Below are 21,685 nucleotides of genomic sequence, written 5' to 3' on the forward strand. Positions count from 1 at the left end.
CCTACTGATTGGTCCATTTTACAGAGCACTGATTGGTCCATTTTACAGAGTGCTAATTGTTCCATTTTTACAGAGTGCTGATTGGTGCATTTACAAACCTTTAGCTAGACACAGAGTGCTGATTGGTGTGTTTACAATCCTTTAGCCAGACAGAAAAGTTCTTCAAGTCCATACCCCATTCTGAAGCCCCACCGGCTTCACCTCTCAGTAGCATACCTATCCTACAAGAAATACTAAAGGAAATCCTTCAGATAGAAAGAGAATAACACCAAATGGTAACTCAAATGCCCATGAAGAAATAATGAGCAATGTTAAAGTTCTTATGCAGGTAAACACAAAGACAGTATAAACATATTTTTGCATTGTTCTCTGATGTTATTTAAAATGCAATATAAATACTTATATATGCATGTAATATTCATGACAATAAAACAGCACCAAGGAGGGAAAGGATGAAACTGTATTGGGGTGAAGTGTTTCTATTTTGCCAGAATTAAGTTAGTATTAACATAAAATAAACTATGATAAGTAAATGTGTATACTCTAAACCCTAGAGTGATATTTCCCAAGAAAATAACATTTAAAAAGGAATAAAATGGTATATTAGAAAATTGCTATTGAACATAAAAGAAAGTAGTAAAGAAAGAATGGGCAAACAAAAAAGACATAAAATAGAGAAAACTAGCATCAACATGGTAGAAATAAATTCAGCCATCTTATGGTGGAAATAAATTCAGCCATTACTTATATTAATAAATCCATTAACTATAAATGGATTAAAAACTCCAATCCAAAATTAAACATAGTTTAAATGAATTAAAAACAAAACAACCAAAAAGAAAAAGATCAAATGTTATGCTTTCTACAAGAAACACACTTTATTTCAAAAGCGTTTAAAGGCAAATGATGAAAAAACATATACCATGCAAGCAGTAACTGTGCGAGAGCTATAGTAGCCATACTGATATCAGACAAAGTAAATTTTAAGACAAAACACATTACTAAAAATTAAGAAGGATTTTATAATTACAAAAAGTCAATTTACAAGCAAAATATAATTGTAAATATATACACACATAATAACAGAGTGAAACACTTTGCTTCAATGCAGTTTCATCCTTTCCCTCCTTGGTGCTGTCATTGTCATGAATATTACACGTATACATAAGCATTTATATTGCATTTTAAGCAACTTCAAAGAACAATGCAAAAATATGTTTATACTGTCTTTATGTTTACCTGCATTCATAAGTATAGGAAATATTTTTACAATGAAGCAAAACTAATGAAACTGGAGAAAGAAATGGACAATTGCACAATGATAGTTGGGCACTTTAATATCCCACTCTGAATAACTGATGGAAAGCTAGATGAAAAAGTAGCCAGGATACAGAAGATTTGAACGACACTATTAACCAACTTGACCCAACTAATATCTAGGGACCATTCTCAACAACAGCAGAGTACATAACCTTTTCTAGTGCATGTAGACTGTCCTTCAATATAACCATGTGAAAAGCCACAAAACAACTCAGCAGTTAAGTCGTTCAGTCAAATTAGAAGACAAATATGCACTGGATTATATCTGTGACAATAGTCTAAGGATTTAAAAACTAAAATGAAACCAGAAAAATAATTAAACCAGAAAAATCTCAAGCTTACCAGATTTTAATTGCTCAAATTTGTTCTAGTCATTTAAAATGAATAAATTCAAGCAGAAAAAAAGTTTTTGATTGTTAGAAAAAGTAGTATTAACAATTGAATTGCCAATTCAGGTATGATTTCTGATTAATCCACTTTACGCTAAAATGCATTACAGCTTATGATGAAACATAGAGTAAATGTAAATTAAGATTATGGTCAACTGTTTCAACAATGAAAGGCTTTTAGTGCCAGTACGCAAGAAAAAAGAAAGAAGGGAAGGAAACAACACAAGCCCACAAAACCGTTTTACAGTATTCTTTCTGTAAATGTTGAGTGGCTGGACAATGTTGGACTTACTGCCCAGGAGGGTGCCATTAGGATTTGCCACATCTTTAAAAGATTATTAGTTTTCAAGTAACGTGTTAACACCCCCAACAACAAAAACAAACAACTGTTGGAGATTTGTGTTTCCAGTGTTGTTTTTAGCACACTGGGTGGCTTCCTGTGGAGTCAACACTGCTGTAAAAAACCATCTCCTCCTAGCTGAGGGAAGCATTGCCCTTCAGCAAGCCTTGAAGCCTTGCCTGGTATATAGCTAGTTCTAAGATGACACAAGCCTCAGCTGAACTGACAGGTGTCTAGACAGATAATCCCAAATTGTTTTCCTACTATTTAAATTCCCAACAGAAGACAAACGAAATAAAATTTACTAGTAAAAAGGTGATTGCAAAACCAAGTCAAAAGCAGCCTTTGTAAAACTCCCCGTGGCTCCTGCTGTGCTCCGTGGTCTCATTATCAGGAAGGTACAGGCGTCCTCTGAAGCTTCCTCTGTTTTGGCGTCCTGCTCAGGACCACTCTGCTGCTATCCACATCCACAATGACTCTCACCCATTTTTTTCCCAGAGCACCGATTTATCAAGTTCAGACTCCAGTTTGATGGTGCACCCACCTGTCGTAAACATCGATAGCTATCACCACATATCCAATTCTACCTTGCTGATTACACCATTGATTCCCAGGCGCTGCAATGCCTGAATCAGTGGACATCTGCTCTAGGACACCTTTATGGGGAGACTTAAGGTTTAACTTAAAGTAAGGTTTAACTTAGAGTTATATCTGGACCCCTTATTTTTCATGAAACATGCTTATAACGAAGTCTGTGAAGGTTGAAATAATTCACAAATGTCATGTTTTTAAATATTTATATGTAGTTTTTTAAGATTGCATGTGCAATCTTTTAAGATCTCTCTGTGTAATGTGTTGCTGAAATCTTACATTAATTAGGAGTACTGTCTAGTTAAAAGCATAGTATTATGAGCCTTTCTTTAATAAAAAGTTATTTTGAAAAGTAGACAATTACACTTTGAAAGATATTGTATTTGCTTAATTTGAGGTAGATAATCTAACCAAAATTAGTATATTTTATCTTCATGTTTCAGTATAATTGCATATAAGAAAAAAAGAAAATCAAGGTTAAAGTCCAGATAGTGCTATACAATTATTAATCCAATCCCATTTTTAATTTCTATATACTTACAGAAGTTCTACAGAAATTACTAGGACAATCTGTTAAGAGCTAGGTTATTTTAATGTATATTTAAGCAGTTTTCTGCACAGTGGCTTTAAAATAATTAGCAATTTCACTGTTTTATTTTATAGCATTCACAAAATTATTTAACTTTTCTCAGTTTGTTTTCTCATTTTATAAAATCAGATGAATATGCCTTAAAAAAGTGTGCCTTATAAAGATGCATTTTTTGAAGTTCAAAATCTATCTGTAATCAAAATAAACGTAAATGGATCAAATTCAGCAGCTTGAAGATTTAGCCATGTCTTGTTTACAAGATACATATAAAATATAAAATTGCAGAAAGATAAAAAGCAAAAAATAGCAAAGTTTTATAAAGCAAATACTAAAAAAAAATCAGTGTAGCTATATTTCTATCAAGCAAAATACAGTTTAAACCAAAAAGCACTACAAAGGATAAAGAGTGATAATATGTAATGATAGATATAGCAACTAATCAAGAAAATATAATAGGCATAACCTTATATGTACCTAATAAGATAGTCCCAAAATAAAGAAAACAAAAAAAATAGAATTTAAAGAGAAAGAAGAAGTCTACAATTATAGTGGGAGATTTAAATATGCATCCTTAATGTCATATTTCAATCAGACAAGACTATGTGGTCTCTCATAAAAACAGCTTCAAAGAGGAAAACACTATACATGTAAAGTACTATTATTAGCATTAATAATGGCATGTAAGAGGTGAAACATTAAATACCTTCTCAGAAATAATAGTCCAGGTTTCATGTCGATGTATTCCAATGAGGTGGATTCCACTGATTTTCTGTAGCATTTGTAACAATCAGGATGGTTTTGGTTGATTGTTTTAGGTAAGTGGCTCTCTTAAATCACTGTCCCAGCAGACGTGTCTCCTGCTTACCTGGAAACAGGTAAAACCGGGGCAGCTGCAAATGCCAGCTGCTCTCAGTCAGACTCTTTTTTCTATGCGTTTATGAATTTGGAAGCTGTTCAAGGAAATATTTTTGGTTCATTTTAAAATATACACATAACTTGTTTCTCACTAGCAAGGAATGTTTCTTTCTGGCCAATGTCTGCATCTCGCCCTTTAGTGTATAATGTCTCCACCCTTGAGGGGTCCAGGTGAGCCTGAGGACCTTCCACCTAGGGAGATAAAGGTGTAGACAGCATTCAGATCAGGACACCTGCTGAAGGGAAAGTACATATTTTCTGGACACTCTAAGATTCCGAGGGGCCTGGACTGGACATCAGTTTGTCTGAAAACTGAGAAAAATACAGATTTGCTTCCTCTGGGAAACAGCAAGGATTTGCAAAAGGTCGGGGAGCAGAAGAGCATTTGGATCCACAGAGGTGGGAGGAATGAGGCTGAATTCTGACTGCAGATATGCAGCACCATCTGCTATGCAAGACGGGCATCTGAAAAAGAAATTCAGAAAGGGCCACAAAATCCCACCTCCTGTCTTCATCAATATTACCATAGCAATGAAGCCCATATTCGACAGACCCACTATAATGGGGCCAGCGCCTCCACAGTCCCACAGCAATGGGGCCAGCACTTCACCATTCCCACAGTAGGAGCCAGGGCATCACCATTTCCACAGGTGGTGAACCAGCACCAGTCCTTGTATTCCCCAGTGTTGATGCTTAGTAAACCTGGCTAGTGTCAGGTTGGGCCACTGACCCATGGGGCTCCGGGTCCAGGCGTGTGGCTTCGGGTCCAGGCCTGTGTTCCGAGCAGTGCTGTGTGGGGCTGCTCCAGACCTCAGTCCCTCCCTATCGCTGCCAGTTCTGATTTTTCTTCCACCCTCCTGTTCATTTCAGTCATCCTCTCCTCACTGCTTATTGATCTAATTCTGTTCCAGTACCAGTGTATTTATGTGGCAGAACACTAGCTGTTTTTGGATGTGTTTATGTAGTCTCACTAAGTAATCCAAAAAGACCAAATAATAAACAAAAGAAAAATGCCCAGGCCTCGCTTCATCATATTTAAAAACACTCAAACAGGTAAAATCAGTCTGACTGACCAGCTCGGCTTCCACCCCCAGATGAACCTGTCCTGTTCATGGCAACAAAATACACCTACAGGTGTGAGTAGCCATCGCACAGCAGGAGGTGAGACGCTCCAAGGAAAAAGGTTGGCATTCCCCGAAGGTGGAGAGTATCCTAGCATTTCCCGAAGGCAGGATCAAACTAAGAAGCTATCAGGAATATCCCAAGGGGAGCCGGGGCGGGAGAGTTTACCACTGGAGACGGTGAGGTTCAGCAGAACTGGTTTGGGTTTGGGCTGTTTTACTTAAGCATGATTTAACACTTGTGTTAGGAGGAGGCAAGGTGTGAGGATGCCTCAGGACAGGAGGGTCCGCAGGCACCCATGGAGTCGAAGGTGTTGGTCCGCCTTCCTCAAGGCAGCAGCTGGAGGCTCACTCTGCAGGGAGAGAACCACTTCCTGTCAGGTGGGCACCGAGGCAGCCTTGGATCAGGAAGGAGCTCCTGAGGTGCAGGTGTCCCGTGGATGGTTCGGCTCCCCATCTTCAAGGGCCTGAGGCCACATGGCCTCTCTGCATGGCAAGCATGGACCTGTCTTTCTCTCTGCCAACCACCAGGTAAGTGTGTTGTCTGACATTTCTAGTGACTGACTGGCTCATGAAAAAGCTGGTTTTTTGTTTTTTTTTGTTTGTTTGTTTGTTTTTTTTTTAAACCAAGTGCCTTTACAAAGCAGAAATTCTGGTAGATTGTTTTCACGATTGCTTAAATTGGATAAAGTTGCATAAAAATTATCTGCCAGAAAGCAGCAGGCTCCCCGAGTCAAAGCTCACACAAGGACTGATTCCTGTAGCACCAAGAACAGTCATGCATTTGTCTGTTTTTATCCTTTTTTCAAGGTAACCTATTGAAAGTACTTTCAGGGGCTGGGCACGGTGGCTCATGCCTGTAATCCCATCACTTTGGAGGCCGAGGCAGGCGGATCACGAGGTCAGGAGATCGAGACCATCCTGGCTAACATGATGAAACCCTGTCTTTACTAAAAGGAAAGGTGTGAGAGAGCACGCAGTGCTGGACCCGAGCCTCAGAGTCTGCTCTGAAAGCAACTCCATTCTTTGTTGGAGAAGAACGGTCTGCATCAAAACACAAACAGCAACAGAGGTGAGAGGACTGAGGCCCTGGCAGACACGCAGCAAGTGTGTCAGATGATTGATGGGTGTCAGGTAGAAGCCTTTTATTTCAAAGTGATGTCTAGGCAATATTCAGAAAACAAAACCTACTCAAGAAGAATTATATTTTGATGTTTCATACTCATTTCTACAGAGATTGAAGTCACCTCGTCCAAGCACTGTTACCCAAGGGTTCCTCTGGACTTGCCTGCAGTTCTGAGGACTCGGGACAATATGCCTCGAAATTCACCAGGAGAGGTTTTCTCTGATGTCATGAAAACCTCATAAGATGGTCACATCTCTTAAGCATCACTCAGGAGATTTGGAGAAGTCGGCTCCTTGTGATGAAGCCAATGATAAGGTACAAAAACCTGCAGTGTGTGTTCTGTACAGCAGGGGGCAGTGGAGATGCCATCTTTGCATTTCACGATGAGGTTGGGACAAAGGTCTTCAATGTGCCCATTACACAGGTTATTAATAAATACATACATACCAGAGACACAAAAAAAGTTTAAATGAATGGGTCCAAGTCAGAAACTTGTATAATTTATAAAGGAAATAGGTTTAATTGCCTCACAGTTCAACATGGTTGGGGAGGCCTCAGGAAACTTACAGTCATGGCAGAAGATGAAGGGGAAGCAAAGCACCTTCTTCACAAGGCAGCAAGAAGGAGAAGTGTCGAACGAAGGGGGAAAAGCCCCTTATAAAACCATCAGATTGGCCAGGTGCGGTGGCTCACACCTGTAATCCCAGCATTTTGGGAGGCCGAGGTGGGTGGATCCCGAGGTCAGGAGTTCAAGACCAGCCTGGCCAAGATGATGAAACCACGTCTCCACTAAAAATACAAAAATTACCTGGACATGGTGGCAGGTGCCTGTAATCCCAGCTACTCAGGAGGCTGAGGCAGAGAATTGCTTGAACCCAGGAGGTGGAGGTTGCAGTGAACCAAGATTGTGCCACTGTACTCTAGCCTGGGCAACAGAGCAAGACTCTGTCTCAAAAACAAAACCAAACAAAAAAACAAAAACCATCAGATCTCATGAGAACTCCCTATCACAAGAAGAGCATGGGGGAACCCCCTACCATGATCCAATCACCTCCACCTGGTCTCTCCCTTGACCTGTGGGGATTATGGAGATTATAATCCAAGGTGAGATTTGGGTGGGGACACAAAGCCTAACCATATCGCCATATAACTGCAATTATCCTTCCAAAATCCCTAACCTGGGTCTGGTATTGGAGCCTGCATCTTCTCGAACTGTGACCTCCTGAACCTCCTTATGCAGGGCCCTCACCATCTGCACAGGTCTGAGCAGGTGACGTCAGCAAGGAGAAGCAGCAGCAATGTTGGACAACTCAAAGTATGGGCTGCGCAAGAAGCTGTCCATCATGTACACAAATTAACCAGTCCTGAAGACTGCCCAGCTGGACTCTAGCTGCCGCTTTCCTGATGTATGTCTTTAAGGGCATCTGGGAAGAAAAAGATTGGCACTTAAGATCATTTTCTATATAACCTAAAATTATTTTTTTACATACTTCATGTCTCTGACCTTCACTTACCTCTACACTTCTGGCTGTAATATGCTTCTCCTAATACTGTTCTTTGTCCAGTATTATTTCATGGTCATGTTCTGCAATTGTATTTGGGCTCTTTTAGTGTTACAGGCTCTGGTTGTGTTTGCAGGAGTTCAGAGTTTGCTATCTATTTTCACGCCATATATTTTGCTGCTTTTAATACCATTTAACCTATGTAACATCAAAGCAAACATACTACAGACATAATTGCTATTTCCACAGACCCTGCTTTAATTAATTTTTGTATGAACTTTGAGGTTCTCAGAAAAGAAATCTCCCACGTGTGAAATTCTGCATATTTGGTTATGCTGCCATCAGACGCTTCTGCTAGTACCTTCCTCCTGGGCGCTGTCAGCGGCTCCCTAATGCCCTGGGACACACAGCAGGGCGGGGGCTAGATGGACGCTGGCTTCACAGAAGCGTGAGGACAGGTGACTCTCCGAGGTGTGGTGAGCAGTGAGTGGGTGGCTCCCGCATGCCGCACTCAGAGCTTATTCCCCGGACTTTCAGGTGGCCACACACCCAGAAAAGCCTTGGTAGACCTCGTTATGTGGGAAGGGCATATATTTAGAAGCTGAGATTTTTTTTTATTTTCATAAAAGATGAATATTGAAAGTCATTAACATTTTGGAAAACTGAGAATAAAAAATAATCCTGCAATCTTAGCCATATGTAAGTAGTGACAACTTGTTACGTGTTTCCACCTGAGTTTGTTGTTGTTGATGCTGTTAACTCTTCTCTACATATCAGCTTTTCATAACAATCAAAGAATATCATCTCTACTTTACAGAAAGAGAAACTGAGGCACTGGCAGGTGGGTAACTAGCCAGAGCCCTCTTCAGTCGGCGGCAGCCCTGGCTGTGGGCTGCCCTGCAGACAGAGCGGTGGTCACGGCTGCAGGATCTGAATCCCCTCTGGGACCCGCACACACACCCAGGCTGTCCCGGCCGTGATAAACCACAGTGGGAGTGCTAACAATCACCCAATAAATCCCCACTCACCGAACCACCGTGCTGATGTGTTCCCAGATCAAGGCCTTCTTGGGTTAATTTCATGTTGAAAATGTTCCCCATGCATGAAAAATGGTGGAAACGTGTCCCTTGTCCTTCACATGCTCCAGAGCTGATTGGCCATCGATTTAATCGGGTCCAGGTCTGCTTGGCTGGAGGTCACTGTATTGAAATATCTTTCATATCTGGAATAACTTTCTCAGGAAAGACTCCAGAACCAGCTGCCAGCACCCCGTGAGGCATCCCCCACAATGGCCCATCCTGGAAATTCTATAGTCATACCCTCCTGCAGAAGGAGTTTCCATTTCACCCAACTCCATCAAACTTTGAGTATTACCGCTTGTCTTATTGTACTGGAAAACAATGATTTTATTTGCATTCTGATGTTGCTAAAGCATTTGAGTATTTCATGAATGTTTCCTGTCTCTTTCTCTTGTGTGTAAGGATCTCTGGCTCTGCTGTTAGGATCTCTGTCTCCCTTTTTGGTTCATAAACTTCCAGAATATTCAAACTTTGTCTTCCAAATTTGTTATGCACATTTTTGCTCTTGGCATTTATCTTTGCTAAGGGAAGTCCAGCATTTTTTTTTCTTGCCATCAGAACAATATACATACACTGTGAAACTTTGAGAAACGAAGATAAACCAAAAGTACACATAAATATCCACAATCTTAATCACAAGCAAGAACATCGTGGTAAACATCGCCATGCGTTTCTCCAGTCATTTTTCTCCGTGAATAAGCACATATTGTGTTTTTCCGAAATTGAATCGTACAGTACATGCTGTTTGCAATTCGCTTCTTTTTTTAATTTACTGCAGCACAAATGTTTTCCTGTGTCACCAGGCGTTATTCTTAGGGCACTGCTGTTTAATGGATGAATACAGTCCATTGTGAAAGTGACACAATTTCCATCCTGCTTTTCGAGGGCTGCGCCACACACTGGATTGCTTTAAACAATAGAAATTTATTCTGAAAGTCCCACCCGAAGGTGTCAGCAGGGTGCTGTGCCCTCTGAAATTCTGGATGACACCGTTCCTCGCCTCTCTCTGGCATCCAAGGGTCGCAGCCACGCTGGGTGTGCCAAGGGTTGTAGACTCGCCGCTCCCGTCTCTGGCCTGTCATCACAGGCTGTCCCCTGTGTGTCTGTCTCTGTGTCACTTTGCATGAAGCTCTCTGTCATGTACACAAATTAACCAGTCCTGAGGACTGCCCAGCTGGACTCTAGCCACCACTTCACTGATCCAGGCGTTTAAGGTCATCTGGGAGGATAAAGATTGGCTCTTAAGATCATTTGCTACATAATCTAATTTTCTTTTTTTTTCCTTCATCTCTCTGACCTTCACTTACCTCTATACTTCTGGCTATATTATCCTTCTCTCACTACTGCTTGTTGGGCCCATCCTACTCCAGCAGGGCCTCGTCTTAGCAAATCACATCTGCCAGATCCTATTTCTAACTTAGGTCCCATTCTGAAGTACTGGGGATTTGAACTTCAACATATCTTTTTGGGGATAACAACTCAACCAGTAACAATTTCTGTAACCTGCTCCCTCCTGTTCCACAATGAAACTGCTCTCAGTTTTCTTCTTGGATCACTGTTTCAGTTTCGGATCATCTGTGCGCTTCCACGACCATTTCCTGGGGGTTCATCTTCGGACGTGGGATTGAGCGAACGTTTGCCGTCTCCCGTCCCTGTGGAGTGGGCAAGGACAGGGTTCCGCGTATTGTTGGCAGCCGTCCTCCTCTGTCTCGGCCTGGAGTGGCCACTCACTGTGTCAGGATACCTTACAACGACCCAGAGAGGGAGAAGTTCACCTCAGAGCTTGTCCTGAGCCAGGGCCTGAAGACCCCAATATGGATTACACAGGTCACGTGGTAGAGAGAAAGCGGAAACCCAGAGTTAATCCAGCTTCCCTCTCAGCCTCATGCTGACTCTCAGGGAGCTTTCCACACTGAGCTGAATGAGGAGTCCCTGGTCTCTGCGTGTCACTGTGGTCTGATGACAGGGTCAACTCCTGGACCCTCCCTAAGCCCCTGGGGCATTCACTGAGAGCTCGAAAGTGCAGGTCAAGCCTGAAATGGGAAGGACCATTAGGCACAGAAGTGGCTCCCAGCGTGTGGTCTGTGACGTGCTGCCGACGTTGTCTGCCTCCCAGCTCAGGGCTCCCACCACCCCGGACCCCAGGGTCCCCCGTGGGTGCACACAGGTGTCGTGGGGAAAGCATTACTTTGATTTCCTGCAAAGTCATTAACAGGACAAGCGGCGGGGTCAAAAGTGCTTGTCATCTTGTTTAGACATCCGAAGTTGGAACATCGAGACCAGGAGGCCTCTGTTCGAACATCCGTCTGCCTGTGGCAAAGGTCACTGTCTCTGTGGTGCTCACCCCCGGGCCGCAGGGCAGGGAGAGACCCCCAGCGCCAACCACTCTCCTGAAAGCTGTCACAAGCGAGCCTCGCTGGGATTCTGAATGAACACGTGACAGAAAGGGCACTCCTGGAGCCGCTGCCCCACCCAGGCCCTGGCAGCAGAGAGACGCCGCTTGTCCGGGTGACTGGGCCTCGCCTGGGCCGGTAAACAATCACAGCGTCCCTCCTCCCACTCTCAGCCCTGCCTTTGTGCACGCTGGGGTCTGTTTCAAAGAAGGGATAAGTTCCGACCTCTTCCAAAATGGCCCCTGCGGCAGAAGTCACGGGCCCGTCATAATACGCAGCCCCAATTCTCTCGCCTCATTGGGGCACGGCGGCAAATCTCTCTCTGTTCTGTAACAGACGTATAAAAGGTAAAGCACAAAATTTTTAAAAACAAAGAAGCACTGAGAAAGATCCTGCAGGTGTCACGCTTCATTCTCCAGGGAGGAGTTAATGATCTAGATGAGACGCAGATGCACACGCACCTTGGGGCAAGTTGTCGGAAAGCAAGGAGGCCGGCAGCATCTTCAGACCTTTCAGTGTCCCCCGAGAAGGGGAAAATGTCGCCACTGGTTGTGACAACTTGTATGTGTTTCCACCTGGGTTTGTTGTTGTTGTTGTTGTTGTTGTTGTTGTTAACTCTTCTCTACGTATCAGTTTTTCATAACAATCAAAGAATGTCATCTCTACTTTACAGAAAGAGAAACTGAGGCACTGGCAGGTGGGTAACTAGCCAGAGCCTCTACATATCAGCATCTTCGGACCCTTCGGTCTCCCCCGAGAAGGGGAAAATGTCACCGCTGGTTGTTATGGGGATTCGATCCACCTCCCAAAAGGTGCTGAAATCCTGACCCCAGAACCCAGGATTGCTGCCTCTTTGGAAACAGGGTCTAATGAGGATGTGATGAGTGAAGAGCAGGTCCTGAGGGAAGGCCCTAATCCAGCATAACCACGTCCTTATCAAAAGGAGCCACTGGGACACAAAGACAAATGTGTGTGGAGTAAAGGCAGTGTGAAGACGGAGGAGACACCTACAAGCTAAGGAATGCCCGAGGCCACCAGAAGCTGGGAGAGCCCGGCAATGGCTCCTTCCTCCCAGCTATGGGAGGACCGAAGCCAGTTCAGCACCCTGACTGCACCTCTGGGCTCCAGGACTGTGAGGCAGTGCATCTGTCTTGTTGACGGCACCCGTGTGCGGTGCCTGTCACACAGTAGGGACAGGACACTCATGCTTGGGCGATGTTCAGACCTGCACTCACAAAAGACGCACCTCACTCCAGTTCTAGACTCCCGGCTTCCTGTGGACAGAGGCTCTCCTTAAACGCCTCCAGACATCTGGCACAAACAAAAAGACACAAAACTTGCCAGGGCAACAGGACGTATATGCACACTGTGCCCCACAGCCACACAAAGAGAAGACACGTGGCGTTGCCTGGCCCCAGCCTCCTTGACAGCCCTGCAAATCTCAACCCAGCCCCACGCAGTCCTGGGCAGCTCCGACAGAACCTGCTCTTTCCTGGCTCTTCCTATTGAGGACTCGGAAACTTTTTAACTGCACTGAGCACCACATTTCATTTTTAATCTAGAAGCGGCCTCTGTCAAATGACTGTGCTTAGCTTGTCACTCCCACAAGCAAAACGTGATAACAGACAGGGCTGTAGGAGGCCCCCGCCCTGCCCCTCACCAAGGGCAGCTCACTTGTGTCCTGGGGGCAGGCCGAGGTGGCTGCCATTCCTGGTGCACACATCTCATTGTAACAAAATGCAGAGGCATATTAGCAGGCTCCTCCCATCTGTAGCATTTCAGGCAGGTAACAAACTCCCCTTCATCAAGCTCAATAGATAGATTTTTTGTAACATCTATGAATTTCTCCACGTGATGATCAAATATATGTGGAGACGTATTAATCCATGGACTACAATATGATAAACTCAGATGCAATATCATAAAATCTATTGATATTCACTTATGTCTTCCTAAGTGGAGGTGAAAATTCTGTAATGGGGATGCAACCTAGCATGATAGACACAAGCAGGGTGGCAAGGTGTCTGCAGCCCGATTGCGTGGATCTAAATCTGGGCTCTGCCACTGACCAACCTTGGGCAGCCTTGGCCAGGGGACCTACTCTTTCTGTGACATGGTCCCCGCATCTGTTAAATGGGGTTAATAACAGGAGCTCCCACACGAGAGTGCAAGAGGATCACCTAGATGACTGTCTGGTAACAAACGTGCTTAGAACATTGCCCAGCACCCTTCTTCCCTCCTCATTGCATGTGGTACATGGAAAGATCACGGCTGTGAAGCCACACACACTTGATTAGGATCTAGAGCCGTACTCACTGCAGGGCCTTGGGCCAGTTCCTCAACACTTTTTGAGACAGATTATGACATTAACAAATAAGATGGTGCATTAGGGTTCTCCAGAGAAGAGGGCCAGTAGAATGTGTATATCTGCATGGAAGGAGGGATTATTTTAAGGAACTGGCTCAAGCGATTCTGTAGGCTTGGCAAGTCCAAAATCCTTGGGGCTGGCCATCAGCGGGAGACCTAGGGAGGAGCTGATGGTCTCCAGGACTTGCCCTGATGCTTGGAAAGTGGTCAGTGTCTTCCTCTGATCATGAAGAGGGGGGTGGGAGGGTGTCTCCTGGGAGGCTAAGGTTGCACCCACCAGGCATAAATCTGTGATGTGTCTCAGCGTCCAGGGCCATAGGGTTGCATTGCAGGCAGCAGGTGAGCAGTGGAGATGCGGGTGAGTTCAGTTTGAGTCCACAGGTGTCTGCTGGCAGAACCCCTTCCTGGGGGAGGAAGGCCAGTCTTCGTCCTGTGCAGGCCTTCACTAGTTGGATAAAGCCCCACACTATGGAGGGTCCTCTACTTTACTCAAAGCCCACCCACTGAAATGTAAATCTCATCCAAAAACACCTTCACAGAATTATCCATAGTAATACCAGACCAAGCATCTAGGCACCGGGGCCCAACCAAGCAGACACGTGGGATGCAGGCGTCACGAGGAGTTTGCTCCAGAATCTGTGGTCTCCGCCCCCTACCTCCAGAGGTGCTCAGGCAGACCCCAAATAGCAGCCACTGCAGCCACAGCAGCAGGGCCTGGGGAGGCCGCAGCCTGGACAATTGGAGCGTGTAATGACTATAGATGCAATGGTTCAGACGCGCAGTGGACGATGAGCGTTAGCTCCAGCCTCATGGAAGAGACCCACAAGTGCCCCCACTGCAGAACCTTCTGCACGGCCTCTGTCCAGCAGCCCCTGTGCCATCCTCCAACAAGCAGACCCTTAGCTCCTGGAAATGAGGATCTGCGTGTTCCCAGTGCCAGGCTGGACAGGGATGCCTGTTTGAACCACTCCGATCCCCCACTCCCTGAGCCACCGGGACCTGATGCTGGAGTACTGGAGAAAAGGCTGCCCTAAAACCGAATGGCATTAAATGGTACCAGGATGGCCCCAACGCATCAAATATCATTTTATGCTGCAATTTAAACATTAGGAACATAACTTTTCTCTGATTTTCTTGAAATGTTTTATACACAGAAGGGCTAAAAATGAATCATTCAGCAAAACATGGGTGCTTTCTAGGTATTCATCGACTGACTTATTCATATTCCCATAAAGCTACAAGAGGCTTTCAAAAGTTAAATTATAGAAAGTGCACACAAGGGAAAGCTTATCGGCTTTCATTTTCTTCCGTGACTACAGTCAGAATCACAAACCAGGCTCAGAATGAATCTTGTTCCTTCTAAAGATGGCTGGAGCGAGTATGTGCACCACCAGCCCACCTGTGAGGCCAACTGGATACAGCTCTCAGGTAAATAAGCTTCCAGGGGAACTCAGAGCACAGATATTCAACCGCAACGAGGGACCCTGGCAAACACAACCCCCAAAGGTACACCTTGCAGCCTCCCCTCTGCACACTGGATGCAGGACGAGTGGCTGCCTCTGCTCCACTCTTACCACTGATGCAAACACCCACAGAGCAGGTGCAACAGTCCAACCCCACCCAGGCACACAGCTGCGGGTCTGCACACCCACCCATCCTCATTCATAGATACAAAGCCATGGCATTTCCCAAATAATAAAACTTTCCATACCCACAAGCTCTCTCAAGGTGGCTGTGAGCCTCATACGCCTGAGGGTTTGCATGACTTACCTGATGCTTGGAAGGTGGTCCATGACTCCCTCTGACCATGGTCAGGGAGGGGCCTCCTGGGAGGCTAAGGCTGCACCCACCAGGCACAAAGCTATGAAAAGTGAGCATCCAGGGGAGGCAGGTCTGCATTGCAGGCAGCAGGTGAGCAGCCTGCAGTGCATTGCAGGCAGCAGGATGAGGACAAGTCCAGGACCCTGAGGGCTGGCCAGATGTCTGGCACAGGCACAGCCCTGGGGGTCTTTAGGGCATCGTCTGTCGCAACCCTCAGCCCCCACAAAAGGAAAGAAAAGAAAATCAGGAAACCACAGTGGTGGCCCATTTATCAAGGTCTCTGCTTGCTGTGGAGAAAGATAATTTGCTCCATAAATAATGAATTAGACGTGTGTCCCTGGGACCTGTTCCTGGAATGCCTGGCAGAGCCATTGTGGGATTCCAGGTCACCGTGGGCTGCCATTCTCCGAGATGCCAGGACAGATCTGTTTAAGGTTCTTGCAGTTATCCAGCATCGATGGAATGCCTTCTTGGGGTCTCACTAATTCTATCTAGATGTGGCTGAGAGTCAAAAAATGTCAAGATGTAAAAACATCCTTTTCCAATTATAAAGAAATTCAAAGGATTCAGCCCATGTTCCATGTCTCTGGGCTGCTACGAATAGTATTTAGTGTGATTATTTTCACTGGGATTTCAAGGGTTCAAAACCAGCCACATAGAAGATTCCTTTTTCTCTCTCCTAAAAGCCCACTCCATCTGCCTGTCTAGGCAAGCCGGGAATTTAAAGGGGCGGGCAGGGAGTGTGGCCAGAGTGATGAGCGGGGCGCATGGCCCCCAGTGAGCTCTGGAGGGATCCACACCCTGTGTGTCTGTTACCTCCTGCCAGCAAAGAGAGCCTGGGAAGGAAGCCGCGGGGGCCAGGCGAGCCGAGAAGCATTCACAGCCACATGCCAGGAAGCAAGTTCACGCAATCGCTCTCACCCCACTCAGCAGCCAGGCCAAGAGGGACACTTAACCCTCCTCAAAATCCAGCCAAGAAGACAATGGCCCGGAAACAGGGGAGACGTGGGGCTCCTCCCCTGGCCTCCTGCAATCTCTAGGCCTGGCCAGGAGACATTCCCGAGCGCTCGCTCCGGGGGACCTGTTCACGCCGGGACCTGTTGCTGGATGGCTGAACGCAGCTGGACAGAATTCCAGAGTCACCGCCATGCTCCAGTTCCAGACGCCCCTCTTTCTACATGTCTGGCTCCCCACTGGGGTCGCCGCTGCTGCCTCCTCCTCCAAGCAGCTCAGGCTCCCTGGGCCCCTCCGTGGCCTCCCTCCCACTGGCTCCAGGTCCTCCTGGCTTCTTAGGTCCTTACAGGGAGATTTTGTGAGCTTGGCAGGACCTCAGGTCCTGGCTGCTGTCCCTCCCTCCGGGCACTGTGACATGTAGCAGAGGGGTCTTTTCAGAGAGTTGCCGATGCTGTGGACAAGAGAGTCACGCCCGGGGGGAGGCTCAGGCTGTGACACGTCAGCTGTCACTGCAGCACCCGGCCTGGCAGCCGCCACCTCCGAGCCACATCTCGGCTGCTTCCTCTGGCCCCCCATCGAGGCTGCTGCCGGCCCAGGCTGCACTGGGTGGGGAGGCCACACTGGGTCACCCGGACAAGGGGACGGCACCTGCCACCACCTCCCTGGGGTACGAGTCGGCGGGGAGTTGCCCCTGGAGCGGGATGGGGACACGCGTCCCTCAGGCTGGGGCCGTGCGACCCATCTGCTGGAGAGGCTCTCCAACATTCATTGTCATTCCTCGTTCTAAACAAGAGACAGACAAACAAATGGACGGCTTGAAAGCAACTGTAAAAGCTTTTGAAAGGAAAATCCCAAGACAGCCACTGAATAAGAGGCCGCATGTTGTTCAGTTTCGTGGAAGTGGAGACCCGGTACCACACCCAGAGTTCACCTGGAGGCGCCAGGGCCAGAGCTGGAATTTCAGATGCTCCGGCACAGCCCTGGTCCTCCTCCAAGGCCAGCGGACGGGCTTGCCCTGAAACCGCTCTGTCATTGCCCAGCAGACTCGAAGCCCAGTGGATCTACCCTGGCCCCAGCAGCAAGGGGCCACATGGATGCCCCAGGGCAGCCCTGCCCCCCGGAATCTGCTAGGAGACAGGATGGGTGGGAGCCTGGCCTGTCTGTCCATCATCCCCCTAGGCCCCCCGGCTCTGCGGGCAGCCCAAGCTCTGTTCTCCCACAGGCACCTGCAAGCTCCTTCATGGCTGCCCCACACTTGCCAGGCGGCTGAGGGAGATGTTCAGGTTTCTGCACTAGCGAGACGGCAGTGTTACTGTGAGAAGCTCACATGGCTGAGCCTGTGTTCCCTTTGGTCCGTGTCACACACATCCGAGGCTCATCAGCCTGGTTCCCTACACCAAATGTGGAGATGTCGTTATGCAGGGCCGGTGGTGACCAGAGTCCCAGACATCCTCAGCCTCACAACAATGGCCCCCCGGGTTGCAGCAGGGGTGGTGAAGACCACGGCACGTGGCTCCTGTGGCTACAGATTAAGTTAAGTGGCAAAGATAGGATTAAGGTGCCTCTTCAGCTGACCCTGAGTTAATCAAAGCAATAAGCTTTTTCTGGGTTGACCTGGCCCAGTCACGTGAGCCCTTTGAACCTGGGTCTCGAGGTCGGGAGGAGCTGGAGTCCGCAGCAGGTGCCCCTGTTCCTTCCAGGAGTTACACAGAGGTGAGGACAGAGACCTGCCAGCAAGCATGGGCTGGGAAGAGGACCCTGAGCTTCCCATGAGGCTTGCTGACCTCAGCCTGCCAGACCCCAAGCTCCTGAAATTCTGCCCAGACTTCTGACCCAGTCTTTTGGGCTGAGAGATAATGTTTGTGCTAGTCAGTTATGAGCAACAGATAACTAATATCAGACCAGGGAAATAATCACCCCAGGTGGACATCTGAGGCGGGGCAAGTGCATACAGCGTGGACATAGGTTTGTCGTGGCACAAATTCTGGTTTGTTCTCTGCTCAACCCCAGCTTGGGTGAAATTTCTGGTAGATTCCATAGCATGTCAAGTCACTTTCATATTAAAAAAATTAATATGTAGAGTCCCTGGGTCACAGGTCAGCCTGGTCTTAGTCATTCAAACAATGACTAGCTGTGGAAATCCACTGTGGCTGCAGCTCAGACACGCAGCAGGCTTGGAAGTCCTCCCGAGGCTGATGCGTGGACTCCCGACCTCCAGACCTCTCGACCTCCTGCCCCTGCTTCATCAGCCACTTCTGCCTCCTGCAGGTGTCAGCGGGAAGGCAGAGAAGGATCCAGAAGAAAGGCACAGAGGTGAGCCAGCGGTCGTGCTACTGATCTTCAACTTGGCGGCTTCCTGGCGATTCCCCTGTTTGAACCTCACTCCCAGGTCCAGGAACGCGTCTCACACCCGTCTTCTCCCTGGATGGCTGCCCGTGGTCCCTCCCAGACAGCCCCAGCCCAGCTCCCCGAGACTATCCCTGGCCTCCTAGGAAACAGGCCCCTGAGCCTCACCTCAAGGAAGTTCCTGGGCCACTAGCCGTCGGCCAGCAAAAGGCACTCGGCATGACTGTAGCCCTGTGCTCCAGACCCAAACAGCTACCCAGGGGGCCCTTGCGTCTTCTCACTCAGCTTCAGCTGAGGATAAAGCCCCCACCCCGTGGGGAAAGTGGGGCAGAAATGCCAGCAGCCCTCCAATCCTCTAGGAAACTACCTCTCAATTCTCTTCCCCACCCCTTCACACGGCATCCCGCTCTGCCCTAGAAGGGGCTGGGAAATGCCCCTTTCCGGTCCCACACAGGGCTCTGGCACCTGAAACGCCCCTTTCCTGCCCGACACAACGGCTCTAGTGCCTGAAACGCCCCTTTCCTGCCCCACACAAGGGCTCTAGTGCCTGCTTTGGAATATGGACCTTGGCATGTTCTCTCCGCTTTGGGGACCTCAACCGTCAGTGCGTTTTGATGCTCTGCTCAAGTCACCCTGGGAAGGGAAACTCCTGTGTTGCCATGGAACGTGTGTTAGGGTCACTGAGGAACGGCCAACAAGCCTTCCCTCCATGCTGTGCCCACAGCCTGGGCCCTGTGACGTCCCATCGACACCCAGGGAGAGGCGGATTCTTTCTCCCCAGCCCTTCCACGGGGGCGGCCTTGTACCTGCTTTGGCCACCAGAATGCAGCCGAGAGTCCCTGCGCTCTGCGGTCCCATGAGCAAGGCCGGAGGAGCGGGGGGATGAGCCGTCTGACACAGCAGACAGGCCGGCTCCACTGAGGCCAGCCAGCCCCAGCCACCCCGAGGCTGCCCACGGCACAGGACAGTCCAGCCGAGAGCAGAGGAACCTCTCGGCCAGGCACAAAGCAATTCAGTGACCCTGTCACCACACTGCACGCTGAATACGTGCTTGTTGTTTTAAAGTGCCAAGTTTAAGCTGACTGGCATGCAGCAGGGGCTAACTGAGGCACAGGTTGGAGAGCCCTTAATACGAGGCCAGACGCAGCGACCTCACTTGGAGTCCATCTCCTTCCCCCGAGTAACACCACCAGGTCCCCCTCTTTCCTCCGCCTCAGCTGCACTGTGGTCACTGCTCGCGTGGAATCTTCTCTTCCAAAGGCTGCTTTCCTGTTGAGGTAGTTTTAATTTTTATCTTGACTGCCCAGCTCTTCCTCCAGATGCCTCTAGGCACCTGCCAGTTCTACCCGCAAAGCCAGAGATAACACTGCTCTTACGAGGAGTGTCACCGTTGGATCAGTCACTTGCATGCATTTGTAACCACCGAGACGTGACCGGAAACGCCAGTCTTCAATGTCCCCAGGACATCAGGCTGGCTCCGTGCAGTCTAGGGAAGATGGGAGACAATCTCCCCGCTGTGCCTCCCATCCTCACCCTACTCTGTCTAAGAAGGACTTGGGTTCCTTTATCATCAGGGAGAGATGAGAGGATGGGGCCCCTGCCCGGGAGCCGGCCTCTGCGGATGGCAGAGGACAGCAGGGGAAGAAGAGGCCCTCCCAGGAGAGCGTTCCCGGCACAGCGGGGCTTGGCTGAGTGAGGCTCCTGGGTCGGGTCAGGGCAGGTCCTCCCCAGCCGACACCTCCACATCCACTTGAGCCGGCTCAGTCCACGTGCTCAGGACCGCGAATGGAGCTGGAGCGAGTCCAGTGTTGACAGCGTGATTCTACAATGCATTTCTCATCTCTGTAAAGTATGGGTGTCATTGTTTTCATGACTTACATAAAATCAATCAACTTTCCTAATACTTTCCTTCATGCTATCTTGAAAGCATAATGGTACATTTTTGGCTAACATTTTACCTGATTTTGTTGAAGATTTCATAGTCTTTACCCATATTCTTCAAGCCACTTTGTGTCTGCATTTGTCATTGATTTTGGACGGTAAGGATCTGGCCTCCTCCTAATGTCTAGGGAACTCCCACCTTCTTTTTTTTTTTTTTTTTTTTTTTGCTTGTTGAGATGGAGTCTCGTTCTGTCGCCAGGTTGGAGTGCAATGGTGCAATCTCAGCTCACTGTAATCTCCATCTCCTGGGTTCAAGCGATTCTCCTACCACAGCCTCCTGAGTAGCTGGGACTACAGGCATGCACCACCACACCCAGATAATTTTTGTATTTTTAATAGAGACGGGGTTTCATCGTGTTGGCCAGGCTGGCCTCAAACTCCTGACCTCAGGTAGTCTGCCCACCTCAGTCTCCCAAAGTGCTGGTATTACAGGCGTGAGCCACCATGCCCAGCCCACCTTCTGAGGCCTGGAGGACACAGAGCCCAGCACACCCTGGAGAAGCAGAGCTGGGACTCACTCTCCCACTGTCCTGAGGCTGCTGCGACGCTCTGCTCCAGGACCCTCCAAGCTCTGCCCTGGGCTTTGAGTCAGGAGCTGATGTCACAGAGAGGCCAAGAGGCAGTGGCTGCAGCGGCCCTGGAAGCAGGCAGGGTCTGCAGAGGCTTTAGGGCCAGGGAGTCAAGTCTGTGTCCTGTGGCCGAGACAGCTGCAACTTCGCTGTCCACATAGACAGGTCTCATGGCCGAGGTCCTGGCAGCCACGTGTAGCCACCACTCCCATCCACCCACGACTCTCCTCCTGCCCCAGTCCCAAACTCGCAGAACTTCTCACAGTTCTTTGAGTCACTCCCTTACGTTTGTTATGGATTTAATTGTGTCCCCTAAAATTCA

The 21,685-nt window shown here is 48.0% G+C and overlaps 1 protein-coding gene across 10 annotated transcripts in view; it reads left to right on the top strand.

Moving 5' to 3' along the window:
* MRPL36 (mitochondrial ribosomal protein L36) overlaps nt 1-21,685 on the top strand; it is a 1,017,194-nt gene that overhangs the window by 799,267 nt on the left and 196,242 nt on the right. Inside the window, exon 1 of one of the 10 annotated variants that reach the window (XM_050795344.1) lies at nt 5,418-5,421. The exons of the other annotated variants lie outside the window; for them this stretch is intronic. The gene's annotated coding sequence lies outside the window, so the exon portion shown is untranslated. Of the gene's footprint in view, nt 1-5,417; nt 5,422-21,685 lie in introns of those variants that run through there. 10 annotated transcript variants of the gene reach the window in all.

The sequence above is a fragment of the Macaca thibetana genome, chromosome 6 (genome assembly GCF_024542745.1).
Source record: "Macaca thibetana thibetana isolate TM-01 chromosome 6, ASM2454274v1, whole genome shotgun sequence".
NCBI lineage: Eukaryota > Metazoa > Chordata > Mammalia > Primates > Cercopithecidae > Macaca > Macaca thibetana.